We start from the raw sequence: 6,291 nt of genomic DNA on the forward strand, positions 1-6,291 counted from the left end.
GACATGCGTGGGCAATGTGGCCACTGAGAGAATGATGGCTACTGCTGGGGGAACGTTGGAAGAGCGGGCAGGATGTGCTGCACGTTGCCACATTGAAGGTTTGAGTTGAATCTTGAGTTGAATGATCTCTTTCCTTCACACACCTTCTCCTGGCCTGCAGGACTTCAACCCGTCAAAATAAATTGGTCTGCTTGTGAAACAGACTGATTTTGTAGGGTAGACACAAAAAGCTGGTGTAACTCAGCAGGTCAGACAGCATCTCTGGAGAAAAGGATGCTGTCTGACCCACTGAGTTACTCCAGCTTTTTGTGTCTATCCTCTGTTTAAACCAGCATCTGCAGTTCCGTCCGGTACATGATTTTCAAGGGTACTATTTGAAACCCATCTGCAATCCACTGCCTCTCTAGGGTGAATATAAACATGATTATTATCGTCAAAAGTAAACTTTAATCAGAATATGAAATATAAACAAAACAAAAACTTACCGAAAAGTGAAGGGCTTAGATCGAGTGGATGTGGAGAGTCTAGGACCATGAGGTCAGAGCCCCAGAATAAAATGATGTTTCTTTAGGAAGGGGATGAGGAGGAATTTCTTTAGACAGAGGGTGGTGAATCTGTGGAATTAATTGCAGTGGAAGCCAAGTCAATCGATATTTTTAAGGCAGAGATAGATAGATTCTTGATTAGTATGAGTATCAAGGGTTATGGGAAGTAGGCAGGAGAATGGGGTTGAGAGGGCAAGACAGATCAGTCATGTTTGAATGGTGGAGTTGACTTGAGGAGCCTAATGGCCTAATTCTGCACCTATCACATGATAAACCTTGCAAAGCTCTTCATGCGTTCTCAGTGTCTACACATTCAATAGTGTCATACTCAGTAGTGTTCTCACCTATCTATATCTACAACAACCCTCCCACTCGTGGTCTCCTTCCCTTGTTTGTGGGGTGTCCACACTGAACCCTGCCCCCCCCAATGTGCAGCAGCGGAAGGACCCTAGACTGTGGTCCTCCTCCACAGCCTTGGCCGTACCAAGCTTCAGTGCACGTACTCTTGCAGTCTGGAACAGGCCAGTCAGCAACATTCCCTGGTGGACATCTCGCTGTGTCGGGAGGCCAACAGGGTCCAGGCAAACCAGATAGTCTTTCAGCAGCACTTGATGTCCGTCTCTGAATGTGTCCCTGGGAACAGTCATAAATCAAAGGATCCTTTGCAGCATAGGTTTACAAGGTTAATTCCCGGGATGGCGGGACTGTCATATGCTGAGAGAATGGGGCGGCTGGGCATGTACACTGTGGAGTTTAGAGGGATGAGAGAGGATCTTATTGAAACATATAAGATTATTAAAGGTATGGACATGCTAGAGGCAGGAAACATGTTCCCGATGTTGGGGGAGTCCAGAAGCAGGGGCCACAGTTTAAGAATAAAGGGTAAGCCGTTTAGAACTGAGATGAGGAAACACTTTTTCACACAGAGAGCAGTCTATGGAATTCTCTGCCTCAGAGGGCAGTGGAGGCCAGTTCTCTGGATACTTTCAAGAGAGAGCTAGTTAGGGCTCCTAAAGATAGTGGAGTCAGAAGGTATGTGGAGAAGGCAGGGTTGGGGTACTGATTGGGGATGATCAGCCATGATCACATTGAATGGCGGTGCTGGCTCGAAGGGCCGAATGGCCTACTCCTGCCCCTATCGTCTATTGTTCAGGGGCTGTTTGGGATGAACCGAGAAAAGGACCCTTGCATCGTCCTCCAGACCCTCTTCACAAAGCGTTGACTGTTTAGAGGCCCAGCTGAGGCAGGATGATGGGGTGGCTGTGGGATTGCTGCAGCCTCTACTGTCATGGTGCTTCTCTGCACCTCTGGACATTGTCCCAGGGAGAATGCAGCGCCACCCATGGAGTAGGCAGCAAACTGCAGGCCACCCCCTCACTCGCTGCCGAAATAAAATACGGCAGATGCCGCAAGTATGAAACAAAACCCAGTAAATGGACAGCATCTGTGAAGAGAGGAGAACAGTTACTTGTCACTTGCAGATGGGGCAGCACAGTGGGATAGAGCTGGTTAGCAGTGAAGGCCAGGCCAAGGGCACGACTTCTAGAACCCCCCCAGGTCACAGTGCTCCCCAAACAGCCAAATGCTCTTTCACCCACAAATAGCCAGTTAGGCTTCAGATCCCATGCCAGTGTATTTCAATAATACTCCATTTGTGTTAAATAATCTCTTCAGGTAATTACTGCTTCAGTGGTGGACTTAATGCCAGATGCCAGATTTTACTCAGAACTGCTGTAGTTTTGGGAGCAACAGCAGGAGGAGTTTAGCAAGAGATAAGACTGATTGGCTCTAGCCCGAGTGGGCGGAGAGAAGTGAGTCAGTGCTGGGAAAACAGTTGAAAACTGAGGAATTTGGTTTGAAAATTGGTAAATCAGGCAATTTATCAGTCAATTTAAGCAAGACTGCTCTTAGGGAGCGGCAGTGAGTGAGCGGCCTTGTGAGGGAAGTGTGAGTCTTTGGCGAGGAGGCTGAGGAGAGGAGACGAAAGAAGGAGATGTCAGGCAAGCTGATTCAGTGCGATGCTTGCAGTATGTGGGAGGTCAAGGACACCGCTGGTGCCTCTGGCTGCTACAAATGCGAGAAGTGCATCCAGGTAGAGCTCCTGAAGGACCGTGTTGGGGAACTGGAGAAGCAAGTGGATGACCTCCGGTTCGTCCGAGAAATGGAGTCGTTCGTCGACAAGTCCTACAGTAAGATTGTTACACCTAAGGTACTGGAAGAGAGAAGGTGGGAGACAGTGAGAAAGGGAGGAAAGCATGGAATGCCAACGTCCCCGGGTGTTGTACCTCTTGTGAACAGGTTCACCCACTTAGAAGCTGTCGGGACAGAAGACGTGTTTACACCGATGCGAATAGGACTGTTGAGCCAAACCCAAAAGGCCTAAGGCAGGCAACGCCATTGTAGTGGGAGACTCCATTGTGAGAGGTACGGACAGGGGTTTCTGCGGCAACAGACGGGATGCGAGGATGGTGTGCTGCCTTCCTGGTGCCAGGATCCAGGATGTCACGGACAGAGTGCAGAAAATCTTCAAGGGCGAAGGTGAACATCCGGAAGTGGTAGTGCATGTCGGCACAAACGATGTCGGAAAGAAGGGGATGAATATTCTGCAGCGTGCCTTTAGAGAGCTCGGAAAAATGCTGAACAGCAGGACCTCCAGGGTTGTTATCTCCGGTTTGCTTCCAGTTCCTCGTGCTGGCGAGAGCAGGAACAGGGAGATACGGGACCTGAACGTGTGGCTGAGGAACTGGTGCACGGGGCAGGGATTTAGATTCTTAAATCACTGGGATCTGTTTTGGGGTAAGGGGGAACTGTACAAAAGGGACGGATTGCATCTTAACAGGTGTGGGACCAGCATTCTGGCAGGCAGGTTTGCCACTGCTACACGGGTGGTTTTAAACTGAATAAGGGGGGTGGGGTGTCGAATGGGATAGTGGAGGATGGAGTTAAAAGGAAAGGGTTTCTTAAATGTGTGAGCGTAGAGACAGAGGGGTGTAAAATGAGGGTAGAAGCAATAGGTAGCAAGGTGAAAAGTAAAAGTGGCAGGCCGGCAAATCCAGGGCAAAAATCAAAAAGGGCCACTTTTCAGCATAATAGTATAAGGGGTAAGAGTGTTGTAAAAACAAGCCTGAAGGCTTTGTGTCTCAATGCAAGGAGCATTCGTAATAAGGTGGATGAGTTGAATGTGCAGATAGCTATTAATGACTATGATACACAATACACAATACACAATACAATTTATTTGTCACTTGAACCTCATAGAGGCTCAAATGAAATGTTGTTTCTGCAGTCATACACACATGAAAAAAAAGACCCTAGACACAACACAATTTACACATACATCCATCACAGCGCATCTCCTCCTCGCTGTGATGGAAGGCAAAAAAACCTATCTCTCCCCTGCACTCCCCATTCCCCTCCCGATGTCAGAGTCAAAGCCCCCGGCGGGCGATGGCAATTGTCCCGCGGCCATTAAAGCCACGCCGAGCGATGCAAGGCCGCGCTCCGGGTCTTGTTGGGATATAGTTGGGATCATGGAGACATGGCTCTAGGGTGACCAAGGCTGGGAGCTGAACATCCAGGGATATTCAATATTCAGGAGGGATAGACAGAAAGGGAAAGGAGGTGGGGTAGCGTTGCTGGTTAGAGAGCAGATTAACGCAATAGAAAGGAAGGACATTAGCTTTGAGGATGTGGATTCGATATGGGTAGAGCTGCGAAACACTAAGGGGCAGAAAACGCTAGTGGGAGTTGTGTACAGGCCACCTAACAGTAGTAGTGGAGTTGGGGATGGCATCAAACAGGAAATTAGAAATGCGTGCAACAAAGGTAAAACAGTTATAATGGGTGACTTCAATCTACATATAGATTGGGTGAATCAAATTGGCAAGGGTGCTGAGGAAGAGGATTTCTTGGAATGTATGCGGGATAGTTTTCTAAACCAACATGTGGAGGAACCAACGAGAGAGCAGGCTATTCTAGACTGGGTATTGAGTAATGAGGAAGGGTTAGTTAGCAGTCTTGTTGTGCGTGGCCCCTTGGGCAAGAGTGGCCATAATATGGTTGAGTTCTTCATTAGGATGGAGAGTGACATCGTTAATTCTGAAATAAGGGTCCTGAACTTAAAGAAAGGTACCTTTGAGGGTATGAGATGTGAATTGGCCAAGATGAACTGGCGATTGATTCTTAATGGGTTGACGGTGGATATGCAATGGATGGTATTTAAAGACTGCATGGATGAACTACAACAATTGTTCATCCCAGTTTGGCAAAAAAATAAATCAGGGAAGGTAGTGCATCCGTGGATAACTAGGGAAATCAGGGATAGTATCAAAACAAAAGATGAAACGTACAAATTAGCCAGAAAAAGCAGCCTACCAGAGGACTGGGGGAAATTCAGAGACCAGCAGAGGGGGACAAAGGGCTTAATTAGGAAAGGGAAAATAGATTATGAAAGAAAACTGGCAGGGAACATAAAAACTGACTGCAAAAGCTTTTATAGATATGTGAAGAGAAAAAGATTAGTTAAAACAAATGTAGGTCCCTTGCAGTCAGAAATGGGTGAATTGATCATGGGGAACAAGGACATGGCAGACAAATTGAATAACTACTTTGGTTCTGTCTTCACTAAGGAAGACATAAATAATCTGCCGGAAATAGCAGGGGACCGGGGGTCAAATGAGATAGAGGAACTGAGTGAAATCCAGGTTAGCCGGGAAGTGGTGTTAGGTAAATTGAATGGATTAAAGGCCGATAAATCCCCAGGGCCAGATAGGCTGCATCCCAGAGTACTTAAGGAGATGGCCTGTTTCCGTGCTGTAATTGTTATATGGTTATATGGTTAAGGAAGTAGCCCCAGAAATAGTGGATGCATTAGTAATAATTTTTCAAAACTCTTTAGATTCTGGAGTAGTTCCTGAGGATTAGAGGGTAGCTAATGTAACACCACTTTTTAAAAAGGGAGGGAGAGAGAAAACGGGGAATTACAGACCAGTTAGTCTAACGTCGGTAGTGGGGAAACTGCTAGAATCAGTTATTAAAGATGGGATAGGAGCACATTTGGAAAGTGGTGAAATCATTGGACAAAGTCAGCATGGATTTATGAAGGGTAAATCATGTCTGACGAATCTTATAAAAATTTTCGAGGATGTAACTAGTAGAGTGGATAAGGGAGAACCAGTGGATGTGTTATATCTGGACTTTCAGAAGGCTTTCGACAAGGTCCCACATAAGAGATTAGTATACAAACTTAAAGCACACGGTATTGGGGGTTCAGTATTGATGTGGATAGAGAACTCGCTGGCAGACAGGAAGCAAAGAGTAGGAGTAAACGGGTCCTTTTCACAATGGCAGGCAGTGACTAGTGGGGTACCGCAAGGCTCAGTTCTCGGATCCCAGCTATTTACGATATATATTAATGATTTGGATGAGGGAATTGAATGCAACATCTCCAAGTTTACGGATGACACGAAGCTGGGGGGCAGTGTTAGCTGTGAGGAGGATGCTTGGAGGCTGCAAGGTGACTTGGATAGGCTGGGTGAGTGGGCAAATGCATCGCAGATGCAGTATAATGTGGATAAATGTGAGGTTATCCACTTTGGTGGCAAAAACAGGAAAGTAGATTATTATCTGAATGGTGGCCGATTAGGAAAGGGGGAGATGCAACGAGACCTGGGTGTCATGGTACACCAGTCATTAAAAGTAGGCATGCAGGTGCAGCAGGCAGTGAAGAAGGCGAATGGTATGTTAG

This window comes from Amblyraja radiata, chromosome 31, assembly GCF_010909765.2.
Source record: "Amblyraja radiata isolate CabotCenter1 chromosome 31, sAmbRad1.1.pri, whole genome shotgun sequence".
Taxonomy (NCBI): domain Eukaryota; kingdom Metazoa; phylum Chordata; class Chondrichthyes; order Rajiformes; family Rajidae; genus Amblyraja; species Amblyraja radiata.